Source organism: Toxorhynchites rutilus, chromosome 1, assembly GCF_029784135.1.
Source record: "Toxorhynchites rutilus septentrionalis strain SRP chromosome 1, ASM2978413v1, whole genome shotgun sequence".
Taxonomy (NCBI): domain Eukaryota; kingdom Metazoa; phylum Arthropoda; class Insecta; order Diptera; family Culicidae; genus Toxorhynchites; species Toxorhynchites rutilus.
In genome coordinates this window covers 96,774,532-96,791,365 of record NC_073744.1, presented here as the reverse complement: position 1 = coordinate 96,791,365, position 16,834 = coordinate 96,774,532, and the positions used below count along the sequence as shown (strand labels likewise).

At 41.1% G+C, this 16,834-nt stretch overlaps 1 long non-coding RNA gene across 3 annotated transcripts in view; it reads right to left on the bottom strand.

Moving 5' to 3' along the window:
* Positions 1 to 5,093: 5,093 nt before the first annotated feature.
* The window catches only part of LOC129761099 (uncharacterized), a 39,723-nt gene continuing 27,982 nt past the window's right edge, over positions 5,094 to 16,834 (bottom strand). For all 3 annotated transcript variants that reach the window (XR_008740429.1, XR_008740428.1, XR_008740430.1), the window contains 3 exons: positions 6,833 to 6,910; positions 6,545 to 6,754; positions 5,094 to 5,484 (listed from right to left, as the gene is read on the bottom strand). This is a non-coding gene — a long non-coding RNA (uncharacterized LOC129761099). The remainder of the gene's footprint in view (positions 5,485 to 6,544; positions 6,755 to 6,832; positions 6,911 to 16,834) is intronic.

Genomic DNA, 16,834 nt, shown 5'->3' with positions numbered 1-16,834 from the left:
ATTTGAAGCCTATCCATTGATCACAATGGATAATATCGGCGGTCGCGACAATGGCGCAAAATTGGACGGACTGATAGCTCCCGCAAAGTGAGTTATTTGATTGATGTTATGCTCCGATGGAAATAGGCGGAGTTTTCAGGTAAGAATAATAGAAATTCGGTAGAGATAGACGAGTTTCTATGGATATTTTAGACTTCGGTGGAAATAGACGAAGTGCTAATATTGCGAATAAACAAAAATAATCAATTGACACTAATAGAATTTTCAAAGGAATTCAAAAAGTTGTAAGTCTCACAGTATTAAGAGGCATTTACTTCAATTATAACTTCCGTCAGGCTTCAACAAATCGCGCATTCGCGCAAATTTAGACGGACGGAGACGGAGCTCCCGCAAATAAAGTTAATTTATCTGATGTTGGAATTCGATGGGAATGGGCAAAGTTTCAAGAAGAAGAATAAAAGAATCGGTGGAGATTGACGAATTTCTGTGAATGTTTTAGGCTTCGATGGAAATAGATGGAATGCTAATTCTGAGATTAAACAAATCTAATCAATGGGCTCTGAAAGAACTTTGAAGGACAAATAAGTAGCAAATCTCAGAGTACAACGAGGCATTCTCTTCGATCAGGCCTTGACCAGTACAACGTGCGATGATTTCTTGTTTTCATTAACAATAATAATGAACGGTAGGCTCCCTCAGCATACAGGAATGTTTAAAGTTGGATGGCGAGATCGACTTTGACAAGCATTCGAGTTACAGCTAATCATCACCGCTGACGAAGCTCGGGATATTTAAAATTAAGTCAGGACCAAAGCTTCATAATCTAGAATGATCCGATGGAAAATCGCTCCATTCCAAATGCATTAGCTCGACCCGATGAATTGTCGATTCAATGTACAACTCTGTCACAGCGAGGAAGACTGCTGATGGTTAGTCAAGGCACCTCTTAAAGCAGTAGCACGTTGCTTCAGCGTTGGCTTCTGCGTCGAAACATTGCAACTATGAACTAGATAAGGAAATGAAGGCTGTAGTCTGATTTGTTTCAAAAGGTACCAGTTGTAAAAGAATAAGGGTTTTAGCCTACTGAAACTGAGTGATATAAGATATAACGATAGATCAAATAAATTTAGTACGAGATCAAGAAATTGAGAAAAGCAACTAGGAAGATTTTCGAATAATAATGATCAATGAGAGGCATTGACAGCAGCAGTATCAAATAGATTCCACAATGATCAGATAGCTTTCAATGGAAGACGTCGAAGATTTCCGGAACCGAATCATAATATTGAAAGAGAATGAAGAGTATTCAGAGTATTAGTATTAATCAGCGTCGTGATTTTTTTTTACAATTTCTGGAGGTGTGGAAACGTTCATCACCGTACGTTGACTTGTTCAGGACATATTTCGCGGGTTTGACAATCAAACTCTTTGTAAGATTAACTACGGCTCTTGAAACGACATCCTGACTAGGAGCCTCCAGTGAACAGAAATGTAGCATATATTGGAATATGGAATGGTAGAATGGAATATGAACTGAGTTGGATACGAAAAATGATTTGACAATCACGAAGATTAAAATCAGGTAAAGTACCAATTTCATATTGTGGAGATATTTGGAACAAATTGGGGATTAAATACTGCAATTAGGTATTTAGTTTTGAAAACTTGACAAATTTGGACCGAATTAAATGGAAATGGAGACAGTAATTTTTACACTTATGGAAGTAGGTAAGGGGTTTAGGCAACCGAAACTGAGTGAAACAAGAAACAATGGAAGATGTAATGAATTTAGTTTAATTCTAGTAGTTTTAGTTTAGTATGAGACCGAAAAACAAAAAAGCAACGAGGAGTTTAAATGAGTTGCATTGGCAGCAACAGCAGCATTGAATGCATTTCACAAAGATCAGATAGAATTCCTTCGAAAACGCAGAGGATTTTCGGAACCGAATCGAAGTTGATAGAGGAAAATGCGCTTTTCGGAAACAGCAGGAAGAGCATTCTCCAGAGAGAACCAACGTCGCGATTTTATTTCTAATTAGGTTGGACACAAAGAATGATGCATCACGAAGATCAGAATCAGGTAAATGAGAGAATTTAATCAGATTTAATCTCCATTTTTTATGAGATTATGGAGTGCTAATTTTATATTGTGGAGAAGTTTAGAGCAATTTGAGGATCAAATACGGCAATTAAGTATTCAGTGATTCAAATATTGGCAAATATTGGCTGGATGAAGAAATGAAGGGTGTAGTCAGAGTTGTTTAAAAAAGTTCTTGTTACAGAAGAATGAGAGTTTCAACCCACTCCAATTGGGTGAAACAAGAAACGACGATGGATCTTATATATATAATATGAGACAGGGTAATCGGAAAAAGCAACGAGGAAATGTTTCGGAGGATTTATGGTCGATAAGAGGCATTAGCAGTAGCAGTACCAAATGGATTTCATTATTATTAGGTAGCAAAGAATTTACGAGATCGAACCACGGCATCGAAAGAGTACGAAAACAATTCTTCAGAAGGAATCAGCTTTGCGATTATACTTCCAATTGCTGGAGATGCGGAAACATTTATCACCGAGCGTCGGCTTGTTTTGCGAACAGCCGAGAGTGCCACGTTTATTGACATATGAGTATTTTGTCCATCACACTATACGCAAGATTAACGACGGCCTCCGGTGAACAGAAAGGTGACAGATATCGAGTGTGAGAAATCTGAAAATAAATTGCACACGAAGACTACAATTCAGATAAATGGGAAGTAAATCAGATTCAATTTTGAAGAAATTCTCAATTTCGCTTTTTCAAGAATTTGAACTATTTGGACGACATAACAATGTGCGGCAGAAAAAGAGAGCACGATGCAAACTAAGAGAATGTGTTAAAAGCTTGCGAACTCATGATGTCGAAGTTGATGTAGGAAATGCGCTTTTCGGAAACAGCACGGCAGACAACCAGGTTTTGTAGTAGAAGGGAAAGCTTTTCTTCCAAATTAGATGTGGATGCTTTTATTTTTACTAAAAAACTGTTTTGGTACAATTTTACGCCAGGCTTAAGCCAAGTACATTCGCCCATGTCTACAAAGCGCTATCTCAGAGGTCATGAAACCTGAGAGAATGAAGGTATCAAAACTTTAAAATCTATTTTCCTTAGCCCTCAGTCTAGCTATAGAAAGACAAGATGAAGAAACGAAATAAGCTATAGCAGTTTTTAAATTGAACGATATGGATTGTATTTTTTTTTTCTTAATGAAATAGTTACTCATGACAAGGTGCGACAATTTGCTCTTACGAGCATTTGGAAATGTCTTAAAACGAGATATATGAGATAATATGGCTTATGCTCGAAACCTCGAAATGTTCTTTAATCGTTAACATATTGCAGTTGCATTTCCTTCAACCAACAGAAGAATTTCCACTAAATTAAAATATAATAATAATTTATTTATGGAAGAGTAGGGGTGAGATGGATTGTAGAGTACAGAGCTGACATAATACCAAATGAAATAATAATAATAATAAAAAAGCATGAGAAACATGCCATGAAAACTATAGACCAATCAGATGAAAGGAAAATATGAGCCAGGCTATAAAAGCGCGAGCCATTCCGCGCAGCCGGCATTCTGACAACGGACGTGATACGAGCAACATCTGGAAGGAAAACCAGCAGCAGTGACAGCAGCGAACAACGGAGCTAACCTGAGCAGCCGATAATCAAGCTAGGTGTCGCATCGGCCTGCTTCAATAGCAGCAGCAACAGGAGCAGCAGTAGCAACGGACATCGAAGTTCATCCGGACAACCAGCAATCGAGCTCTGCCTCGCATCGGTCTACTTCGGTAGCAGCAGCAGTAACATCGCGAGCTGAACATTGTCGGCACTCTCTCTCCGCTGATAGCGTGAGGACGCGCTTCCATTGAGCCGGGAGAGTGTCGCAGTGTGGAATCAACGCCGCATTACGTGATTGGCACCCACGTATTGACTAGCTGCAGAAAGGGTTTTAATGAGTTTTCCCCGCTGTAGCTAGCAAAGAAACTTCTAGACTGAGACTTGTAACTGTTGGTGTAAGTGCATGGGTGAGATGCACAAAACTAGCGCGTCTTGTGTCGAATAATGAATATAAAAACATTAAATGGGAAATATCTGAGCGTGGATAAGCGTGATGGTTCACCGCTTCATGCCACACTCACAACGCCGAGACGACGCTACACTCCCCATGCCCGAGGACATCGGCACCGGCCACTAGGTGGCACTATTTTTATGGGCGAATGTTGACGGGTACCGAGTACCTAAGTACGGGCCTAGGGGGTATTCACGGGACCTAAGGTGAATGCCCAGAAACTTAAGAACAAGGACTTCTAAAGAACCCTTTGTACCGAACGGTTGGATTGGACCAAGGGTCGCGCGAACAGAAAAGGAATCGAGAATAGCCGCGTGATTAAAAGGCGGTTGTGCAAAGGAAGTTCGGTGGTGCGGTTTCGAGAGTGTTCGTGATTGAAGCCATAGTTCGCGAGTGGCTGAAAGAGATCTCCTCGACGTCATAGAGGTACCAGAGACGACACTGTCCGTCGTCTACACGCCACCCTGGCCCAGAGTCCCGGAAACGAAAGGTGAGTGTAGGCTAAGGAAGTGGGTGGAAAGATAGCGTGATTGCACGGATTAGGTGTTTCCCTACCGCGTAGTCGTACGTAAACCGACCCTGAGGAATTTGTACAGGGAGTTTTGTGTGTGCCACTAGGCACTCAAGCTGACAACTTACACTTTGGCGCCCAACTAAAATAGAATTGACTAGTTGCGCAAGGGACACACTTTGAAATTCGACGATCTGTCTTTGCAGAAGTCTCTGGGAAAATTTCCTGAAATTTCCAACAAAAACTGACGTAAATCACACACCTGCTTCGTAATTTAGTGGAATCTTTCGAGAACCATTTTGATTTGAGGAGTCTAGGAGTTCTTAAGAGAAAGAAACGACCACCATTTGTTAAAAGATCGACCACCATTTGAAAAAAAATCGTTTAAATAAAGTTACCAGTAACCCTAAAACTGTGATATTTAACTCCGGGAATAATCTTCACCTGTGCAGTGCATTTTTCGGAGGAGCTGAAAAGAATACGCATAATTATTATTTATTAATTTAACAAAAAGTGAGCATTAACTATCCACCATATTTTTTTTTATCTCAACAATTGACAATTTTTAAATATTTTTCTCGTTGTGTATAATTGTTGTATGTTATTTATCGAATTTTTCAATCATATTTATTAAAACTGTTTTAAATTGTTTTGCGAACTGTTGTATTAAGTGATTGAATTGTGTGAAGTTCTCTGATTTCCGTAATTTTAAAAATGGAGATGTCTCATTTGTTGTCGCAGTACTATGCGATGAACACTGCCCATTTGACGGTTGATGAGCTAGACCACGAACTGAAAGTTCGAAAATTGAAGCAAAATGGTCCTCGCTATCAGCTTGAGAGATCTTTGCGAAGTCATCTGAAAGAAGAAAAAGGTCAATCGAATATTGTACATCATTTTGAACATTGTGCAATTTTAGAAGAGTTGGAAGTGTGCAATGATAAGCTTAGTGCTATCCAAAATCATCTACAATGTCGTAAGAATAAGAAAGCACCTGAACAATCGTTCAAAACCAGACTGATTCACATAATTTTCCGAATGGAAAGGCTTAAAAGCCAAGTAGAGGAGGAAGGGGATGTGAACAGTTTAGCTATGATTGCCGGAGAATGTATGAAAATGATCAACACATATTTTTCCATTTCTTCACACTTGCCAGAAATAAGAAACGCGGAAATAGAAATAATAAATGAAAGTCTGAATAGATGGCGTAACGAACAAGATGAGTCGGAATTAGAACATGTAGAAGGACCAACAGGTGAAAACGTAGAACAGAATCAAGAAAACCAGGGGAGAGAAAACGCAAATAACGAGGAAAGTTCAGTAGACAATGAAGATGTTGGAATTATAGCAGAAGAGGGAAAAGAACGATCAGACGAGGAAAAAGAACAATTAATGATGGTTGTGAGTCAACTGCTGCAACGCATCAAGGTTTTAGAATCGAAACAGCGTGCTGAAGAGAAACACGATAATCATAATAGTACCAGAATCGATGAAAACCCGAATTTCAACAGGCAGTTGGAAAAGCCTAGAGCAAATCCAGCAGATTTTCTGACATGGTTAAATGATAGGAACAATTCGTTAGAAAGTCCTCATAGTCAATCTCTGAATAAACAGGTTCGACAGGTTGGTGAGACAGGTTCAAATGGTAGAGATAGAGTGATAAACAGTAGAAACCGTTTGCCTATTCATAAATGGAACATACGTTACGATGGAATGGATAACGGGAGAAAATTGAACGAATTCTTGAAGGAGATAGAATTCAATGCTCGTTCTGAAGGGTTTACTGAAATTGAATTATTTAATTGTGCTCACCATTTGTTCTCACAGAAAGCGAGATCGTGGTTTATAGAAGTTAATGGTAACAATGAATTAGGAACATGGCAGAAGTTAGTAGAGGAATTGAAAAATGAATTCTTACCAATTGATATCGATTATGTACACGAGCGTCAAGTCAATAATCGAAAACAAGGTCCTAGAGAGAAGTTTCAGGACTATTACTTGGACATGGTCCGGATCTTCCGCTGCATGTCTTATCCTTGGGAGGAAAAAAGAAAATTCGATGTTTTATTCCGCAATACACGGGGAGACTGCAGAAATGCCATGCTCGCTCCTAATGTTTGTACCATTGCTAAAATGAAAGAGTTTGGAAAAAAATTCGACTCAATAAATTGGACTTTATATCAACGCAATGAAAACAGATACTTACCGCGAACGACTCAAATCGATGAGTTGGAGCAATGGAAAACCAATTCCGATTCCAACAGGTCTAACAATAATAATTATCCTAGGAAAAAAATTAAAGAATTTTAAAAACAAAAATATGATAACAGTACAAAGCAATCATGGAAAAAATGGGAACCTAACATACAGGAAAAGAAAATTAGAGATGAGAATGTTTCTGGTCCGAAAATGATGAGTATAGGGAGGTCCAAAAGTCCAGTTCCTGGACCTAGCGGAACAAATGCCCTGCAGAGAATAGTTAAAGCATATATTCCTGTGAAAATTGGAGTATGCTTCAATTGTCACGAAGAAGGTCATGGGTTCGTAGATTGTACGAGAAAATTAAATATTTTCTGTAGAAAATGCGGATTTCCGGGATTTCCAACAAGAGATTGTCCGTATTGCGAATCAAAAAACGTGCTAGAGACTGCTCACTGAGGCGAGCAAGTCATACAGAAAACCTCACAAAACCTCACAATAGAACTACAATTGAAGCATCCACAGTTCTTGAACAACTTGGTTACTCACGTGTTGAAAAGAACGTGAACGAAAATAAGGAAATTGCTTCGATGCTTATCACACTTAGCAATGATCCCAGACCGTTTGCAAAAGTTGATATGTTAGGGATTTCAGTTATTGGACTGCTGGATAGCGGAGCAGCTAGAACGGTATTAGGAGTTGACGGAGAAAAAATCATTGACGCTTTGAAACTGAAAATTCGACCCACTGAAATGAGTCTCAAAACTGCTGGAGGAGAGAGATTAGAATTGCTGGGATGCACGGACATTCCGATAAGCTTCAATGGGAAAACAAAAATCCTACCAGTACTAGTTGCACCGAAATTACATCGAAAATGTATTCTAGGATACGATTTCTGGCAGAAATTCGGAATTCATCCTACTGTACAAGACTTTGTCGAAGTTATTGAAGAGGAAAATGAAATAAGTGAACAAACTGAGGAAAAATTGAGTAATTTGCAATTAAGAGAACTAGAAAATATTAAAAATATGTTCCTCACAGCTAGCCCTGGAAAACTAGGTAAAACAAAATTAATAACCCACAAAATAGAGTTGAAACCCGAATTCGCAAATGCGAACCCAGTTAGACAAAACCCGTATCCATGGAGCCCAGAGGTTCAGAAGAAAATCCACAAAGCGCTTGAAAACATGATTCGAGATAATATTATCGAACCTTCAAATTCCGATTGGGCCTTACCCGTTGTCCCAGTCAAAAAGAGGGACAGTGATGAGGTGAGACTGTGCTTAGATGCCAGAAAGCTCAACGAAAGAACGAAGAGGGGCGCATATCCACTCCCACATCAAAATAGAATTTTGAGCCATTTAGGACAATTTAAATATTTGTCAACAGTAGACCTAAGCCAAGCTTTTCTACAGATACCCCTGGATCGAGAATCGCGAAAATATACAGCGTTCTCGATTCCTGGAAAAGGGCTATACCAATTCACCCGTTTGCCGTTTGGTCTGATTAACAGCCCAGCCACCCTGAGTAAACAGATGGATCGAGTCCTCAATTATGGTGCATTAGAACCCTTTATATTCGTATATCTGGATGATATTGTGATAGTCAGCAAAACGTTTGAAGAGCATGTACAAAAATTGAGAGAATTGGCTGAAAGGCTAAAGAAAGCAAATTTATACATAAATCTGGCAAAATCGAAGTTCTGCTGTTATGAATTGCCGTATCTCGGCTACATACTGTCCCAAGATGGATTGCGACCTAATCCAGATCGAGTCCAAGCGATCCTTGGATATGAGGTCCCAAAATCCATAAGGGCATTAAGAAGATTCCTCGGTATGGTGAATTACTACCGTAGGTTCATCGATAAATTTAGCGAACACACGAAACCTCTAACGGACTTGTTGAGAAACAAGCCGATTAGAGTGCAGTGGAATAATGCAGCAGATGAAGCTTTCAAGGCGATTAAGGAGCAGTTGATATCAGCTCCTGTAATGGCCAATCCAGACTTTACACTACCATTCTGTGTCCAAACAGATGCTAGTGACACAGCTCTCGCGGGTGTACTAACCCAAATTCAAAATGGAGTGGAAAATGTGATCGCCTATCATTCAGAGAAGCTCAAGGGAGCGGAGCTAAACTATCACGCTGCAGAAAAAGAAGGTTTAGCTGCCCTTCGATGCATCGATAAATTCAGGTGCTATATCGAGGGTACCCGGTTCACGTTTGTGACAGATTCATCCGCGCTTACTTTCATTATGAAAGCTAAGTGGAGAACTTCCTCTCGCCTCAGTCGTTGGAGTATAACTCTCCAACAATATGATATGGAGATAAAACATAGAAAGGGAAAGGATAACGTGGTCGCGGATGCATTGTCCCGCTCCATCGAAACTCTAGAACCAGAGATGGAAGACAGGTGGTATACCAACCTGTACAAAGCAGTGAATACAGAACCTGAAAAATATATTGATTTTCGAATCGAAAACGAAAAATTATACAAAATGGTCTCGGCACGATCCGACGTTTTCGATTACCGATTCGAGTGGAAGGAATGTATTCCAGAATCTGTACGAACTAGAATTATGGCAAAGGAACACGATGGGAACTTTCACATAGGGTTCGCTTGAATGTAATTTTCAATTCCAAGGGGAACTGGCAGATTATTTTCCAGCAACGATTAGATATTTCCAAATTTTCCTCGATACTGGCAGCCCACCAGTGATTAATGCCAACTCGATAACCACCTGTTAATAGCACTTGATTGAAATATATTTGGTCACAGTGTTACATGGATAGAAAACATTAAAATAAACTCTTTCGCATGGATGTATTTTTCAATTCCCAGGGAACTGGCAGATTATTTTTCAGCAACGATTAGATCTATCCGGAACTTTCTCGATGCTGAATGGCATCCTAACGGAAAGAGTTCTGCGCGTGTATGTGTCGATCCTTCGCCGTCCACCTCCTCCAGCACGTTAGGCAACGATGTTGTCTTGTCGATGTCCTCACGAAAAATGAATGTGTCTCACCACCAGAATATCGCTTAAGTATGCTTTTTGTGTGTGATTGAATCCAGAGAAGGTGTGGTTTACGATGGCAATTTGGAAGGCAAACTAGAGGGGAATGAACTCTCTGAGCTCGGAACTTTCGGCGAATGAGCAATAATCGATTGCGGGCGCATACAATATTGGATACGGAAATATCCTACTGATGGGGAAGAATAATCTTCTGAAGCTATCCTGTTAATTGCGATTGATTGAAAAACCACAAAACCAAATGTATTTGGTCACAGTGTTACATGGATAGAAAACATTCAATTAAACTCTTTCACAAGAATATATTTTGAAAATTCCCAAAGGAACTGGCAGATTATTTTCAGTAACGATTAGATATTTCCACATTTTCCTCGATACTGGAAGCCCACCAGTGGTTAATGCCAACTCGATAACCACCTGTTAATAGCCGCGCGTGTATGTGTGTGTAGCGATGTCTTCCCAGGGAACCGTTTGTGGCATCACTCTCCTCCTGATAGATTCCCTTCTGGCCTAGGGTGCACAAACAGGCTCTTGGTGACACCGTTCATCCGCGCTTTCATGATAAATAAAGAGCTTCACCGCAACAGCGACAACATGCTCCAATCGCTGTTCAATTAGAACTGAGTGGAATTCCGAGCGCCGCTCGCTTATATACCGATTGGTGATTTCAATAGCCTGTTTTGAAAGCAATTTTAAGACTATTGAAACAAGTTTTTGGATCAAAAAGTAACAAGTATATAACGCGTAGACATTTTATCTTTCGAATGAAGTGTTTATCATACCATTTCGTTCAGTTGTTTAGGAGCTATTAACGCTCAAAATCTCGGTCTCCGGCGTAACGCTTTCGTTTTCGAAACTTTGATTTTACACCCCGGTATAGAAATGAAAGACGTAGTCCTACGTCAAAAGCGTGGATATTGGCGGAAGTTCGTCAATGGTTTGTCAAGGGAGACCGCTATGAGCACTCTTTGGAATACGGCTAGGAAAATGCTTGGCTGGAACCATACAAACGAAAGTGAGGTATACTCTGACCGGTGGATTTTTAACTTTGCAAGGAAGGTATGCCTCGACACCGTTCCTGCACAAAACGTCGTACGCGACATTCCACTTCAAAGCGATTATGAGAATTTTTCGATGGTGGAATTCTCAATTGCCCTTCTCTCATGTAACAATTCAGCTCCGGGGTCGGACAAGATTAAATTCAACTTGTTGAAGAATCTTCCCGACTTGGCAAAACAGCGTTTGCTGAACTTGTTCAACAAGTTTCTGGAGCTGAATATTGTCCCGCATGACTGGAGACAAGTGAGAGTGATAGCCATACGGAAACCCAACAAGCCGACTTGCGATCACAACTCGTATAGGCCGATTGCAATGTTATCCTGTATTCGTAAATTGTTAGAGAAAATGATTCTACTTCGTTTGGACAAGTGGGTCGAAACGAACAATTTGCTGTCAAATACGCAGTTTGGCCTCCGCCGAGGTAAAGGGACAAATGATTGTCTCGCGCTGCTATCTTCTGAAATCCAAATCGCATTTGCTCGTAAAGAACAAATGGCTTCCGTTTTTCTCGATATCAAAGGGGCATTTGATTCAGTTTCCATGGAAATTCTCTCAGAGAAGCTTCATAATCGTGGACTTTCACCAATTCTTAACAATTTCCTGTACAATTTACTGTCAGAAAAACACATCTCTCTCATGGCAGCTCGAAATCGTCTCGTTACAGTTTTATGGGCCTACCACAAGGCTCCTGCCTAAGCCCCCTCTTGTACAGTTTTGACGTAGGACTACGTCTTTCATTTCTATACCGGGGTGTAAAACCAAAGTTTCGAAAACGAAAGCGTTACGCCGGAGACCAAGATTTTGAGCGTTAATAGCTCCTTAACAACTGAACGAAATGGTATGATAAACACTTCATTCGAAAGATAAAATGTCTACGCGTTCTATACTTGTTACTTTTTGATCCAAAAACTTGTTTCAATAGTCTTAAAATTGCTTTCAAAACAGGCTATTGAAATCACCAATTGGTATATAAGCGAGCGCCGCTCGGAAATCCACTCAGTTCTAATTGAACAGCGATTGGAGCATGTTGTCGCTGTAGTGGTGGAGCTCTTCGTTTATCATGAAAGCGCGGATGAACGGTGTCAAAAAATGTCATCGAACGAAAAAGAGCGTCGTGAATTAATCCTGTGCACTCATTTCGAGAATCCGGAGTTGTCACATCGGGACATCGGTAAGATGCTGGGAATCATCCAATCCACGGTCAGCAGGGTACTAAAACGATACTTCGAGAACCTAACCATCGACCGGAAGGTGAAGAACGGCAAAAATGGATGCTCCGTCAGTGAAAAAGATCACAAGCGCGTAGTTAAGCAGTTTAGACGTGATCCGAGAAGTTCGGTCCGGGATGTCGCCAATAAGCTGAATTTGTCAAGTTCATTCGTCCAGCGGACCAAGCAGCGGGAGGGCCTGCGTACATACAAGGTTCAGAAGGCTCCTAACCGCGACGAAAGGCAAAACATGGTGGGGAAGACGCGAGCCCGGAAGCTGTATACCGAAATGCTGACGAAGTCGCATTTCCTGGTAATGAACGACGAAACCTACGTCAAAGCGGACTTTCGTCAGCTGCCGGGCCTGTTGTTCTTCTCCGCAGAGGACAAATTCAGCGTTCCGGAGGAGATTCGCAAGCAAAAACTATCCAAGTTTGCCAAAAAGTACATGGTGTGGCAAGCGATCTGCTCTTGCGGAAAGCGGAGCGCCGGTGTCACCAAGAGCCTGTTTGTGCACCCTAGGCCAGAAGGGAATCCATCAGGAGGAGAGTGATGCCACAAACGGTTCCCCGGGAAGACATCGCTACACACACATACACGCGCGGAATTCTTTCCGTTTGGATGAAATTCAGCATTGAGAAAGTTCCGAAAAGATCTAATCATTGCTGGAAAATAATCTGCCAGTTCCTCTGGGAATTTAAAAATACATTCATGTGAAAGAGTTTATTTTAATGTTTTCTATCCATGTAACACTGTGACCAAATATGTTTCAATCAAGTGCTATTAACAGGTGGTTATCGAGTTAGTATTTACCACTGGTGGGCTTCCAGTATCGAGGAAAATGTGGAATTATCTAATCGTTACTGAAAATAATCTGCCAGTTCCTCTGGGAATTTAAAAATGCATTCATGTGAAAGAGTTTATTTGAATGTTTTCTATCCATGTAACACTGTGGCCAAATATTTTTCAATCAAGTACTATTAACAGGTGGTTATCGAGTTAGTATTAACCACTGGTGGGCTTCCAGTATCGAGGAAAATGTGGAAATATCTAATCGTTACTGAAAATAATCTGCCAGTTCCTCTGGGAATTTAAAAATACATTCATGTGAAAGAGTTTATTTCAATGTTTTCTATCCATGTAACACTGTGACCAAATACATTGGGTTTTGTGATTTTTCAATCAATCGCAATTAACAGGATAGCTTCTGAAGATTATTCTTCCCCATCAGTAGGATATTTCCGTATCCAATATTGTATGCGCCCGCAATCGATTATTGCACAGTCGCCGAAAGTTCCAAGCTCAGAGAGTTCATTCCCCTCTAGTTTGCCTTCCAAATTGCCATCGTAAACCACACCTTCTCTCGGTTCAGTCACACACAGAAAGCATACTTAAGCGATATTCTGGTGGTGAAACGCATTCATTTTTCGTGAGGAAATCGACAAGACAACATCGTTACTGAACGAGTTGAACGAGCTGGACGAGCTGGATGGTGAGGGATCAAGGGATTCATTATCATTAAGAGAACAGAAAACGACCGAGAGAATACCAGCATCGAAAATTGGTTCCGCTTGAGACATCGGAGCAACCGTCACACACACACATACACTCGCGCAACTCTTTACGTTTGCTGGTTATCGAGAAGAATCCGGAAAGAAGTGATCGTTGCTGAAAAATAATCTGTCGGTTCCCCTTGGAATTGCAGATTACATTCAAGCGAAAGAGTTTATTTTAACGTTTTCTATCCATATAATAAAGGGTGTGTCACATCAAATTGCATCACGGAAAAAACGCTGTTGAAATTTAATTTTTAGGAATTATATCTTCAGCTTTCGCTTATAATCAGATAAGAGTGTATAGATCACGTTGGCCATGCTTCACTGTCAATTTGGAAAAATGTCGTCGAACGAAAAAGAGCGTCGTGAATTAATCCTGTGTACTCATTTCGAGAATCCGGAGTTGTCACATCGGGACATCGGTAAGATGCTGGGAATCGTCCAATCCACGGTCAGCAGAGTGACTAAAACTATACTTCGAGAACCTAACCATCGACCGGAAGGTGAAGAACGGCAAAAATGGATGCTCCGTCAGTGAAAAAGATCACAAGCGCGGAGGCGATCTGGCGTAGTGGTAACATCCATGCCTCTCACGCTAAAGGTCACGAGTTCAATTCTCACTCCCGACATTCTTCCAAAAATGGAGGTAAAAAGTGACGAACCAGCCAAATGAGCTGAAAGTCACTATAATACAGATATAAAAAAAAAAAGATCACAAGCGCGTAGTTAAGCAGTTTAGACGTGATCCGAGAAGTTCGGTCCGGGATGTCGCCAATAAGCTGAATTTGTCAAGTTCATTCGTCCAGCGGACCAAGCAGCTCCTAACCGCGACGAAAGGCAAAACATGGTGGGGAAGACGCGAGCCCGGAAGCTGTATACCGAAATGCTGACGAAGTCGCATTGCCTGGTAATGGACGACGAAACCTACGTCAAAGCGGACTTTCGTCAGCTGCCGGGCCTGTTGTTCTTCTCCGCAGAGGACAAATTCAGCGTTCCGGAGGAGATTCGCAAGCAAAAACTATCCAAGTTTGCCAAAAAGTAAATGGTGTGGCAAGCGATCTGCTCTTGCGGAAAGCGGAGCGCCCCCTTCGTGATGACCGGCACGGTAAACGGGCAGGTTTACCTTAAGGAGTGCCTACAGAAGCGCTTACTACCACTATTGAAGCAGCACGAGGGCCCGACCATCTTCTGGCCGGATCTCACTTCGTGCCACTATTCAAAGGACGTGTTGGAGTGGTACGAAGCCAACGGGGTCACCTTCGTGCCAAAGGAAATGAACCCGCCCAACGCGCCGGAGCTTCGCCCAATAGAGAAATATTGGGCGATTATGAAGCAGGCCCTCCGGAAGAACCCAAAAGTTGTCAAATCGGAGGCGGACTTCAAGAGAAAAAAGATTTCTGTTAAAAAAAAAACTACAACCTGACGTTGTACAGAACCTTATGGACGAGGTAAAGAGGAAGGTGCGAGCATACGGGCTTGGGCTCGAAGTATGAATAAAAAGAAAATGCCAAAAGTTGTTTAATAGTTTTTATTTTACTGTCTAAAATTTTCAAAAGGATCGGTCTACTGGGCGAATTTCTACAGCGTTTTTTCCGTGATGCAATTTGATTTGACACACCCTTTACTGCGACCAAATACAATTGATTTTGTGGTTTTTCAATCAAGTGCAATTAACAGGTGGTTATCCAGTTAGCATTAACCACTGGTGGTGGACTTCGAGAAGAATCCGGAAAGATATCGCTGCTGCAAAATAATCTGACAGTTCCTCTTGGCATTGAAAATAACATGCAAGCGAAAGAGCTCTCGTTTTCGAAGTGCCTCAAATATTCATTTAGTCATTCATTCAGAATGGATTCAGATTCAACTTCAAACAAATGATCACTGAATCAACGATAGTCCTACGTCACCATTGCAGTTATACCATAGATATAACCCACTTCCTGTTTTTACGTCAATGATATGGATGATTGTCTAACTAGAGACTGCACGCTGAGACAACTTGCAGACGATGGAGTTATTTCCATCACGGGTACTAATCCCGTCGTTCTGCAAAAGTCGTTGCAAGATACCCTGAACAATCTGTTCACGTGGGCCCTCAAGCTGGGTATCGAATTCTCTAAGGAGAAAACTGAAATGGTCGTTTTTTCTAGGAAGCACGAACCCGCCCAATTCCAGCTTCACCTATCCGGCAAAACGATCCAACACACTATGTTTTTCAAATACCTGGGTGTATATTTTGATTCTAAGTGTACCTGGGGAAGACACATTGCGTATTTGAAACAGAAATGCCAGCAAAGAATCAATTCTCTCCAAACAATTACCGGAACATGGTGGGGTGCCCATCCAGGAGACCTCATTCAGTTGTACAAAACAACGATATTATCAGTGTTAGAATATGGCAGTTTTTGCTTCCGATCAGCTGCCAGGATTCATATTCTCAAGCTGGAGAGAATACAATATCGTTTCTTGCGTATAGCCATGGGGTGTTTGCATTCGACACATACGATGAGTCTCGAAGTTTTGGCAGGAGTACCCCCGCTTACTCTTCGGTTCACAGAATTATCCTACAGATTTCTCATCCGTTGCAAGATCATGAATCCATTGGTGATTGATAACTTCGAAAATCTACTCCAACTGACTCCTCAGTCAAGTTTTATGTCTTTATACCATTAGTACCTTACCCACGACGTGCACCCTTCACCAGGTGAACCAAGTTTGCTTCCCATACTTCTGCAATTCCTCTGTCATTTTTTATCTGTCCATGCGACAAAAAATCCATGCAATCCCAGATCACCTACGCTCCGATTCTATTCCGCCGATATTTTCGGCAGAATATGGGAAAGTTAGATCTGATAAAATGTTCTTTACTGGCGGTTCATTCATAAACGGGTCCACTGGCTTCGGCATCTTCAATGAAAATTCCAGTGCCTCTTTCAAACTCAAAGATCCTTGTTCCGTGTATGTCGCTGAACTGGGTGCGATATATTACGCATTAGGGATCATTGAAACATTGCCCATCGACCACTATTTTATTTTTTCAGACAGTCTCAGCTCAATAGAGGCAATCCGCTCAATGAAAGTTGATAAACGCTCATCTTTTTTCCTAACAAGAATAAGACAGCTATTGAGTGTTTTGGTCGAAAAATTATTCAAG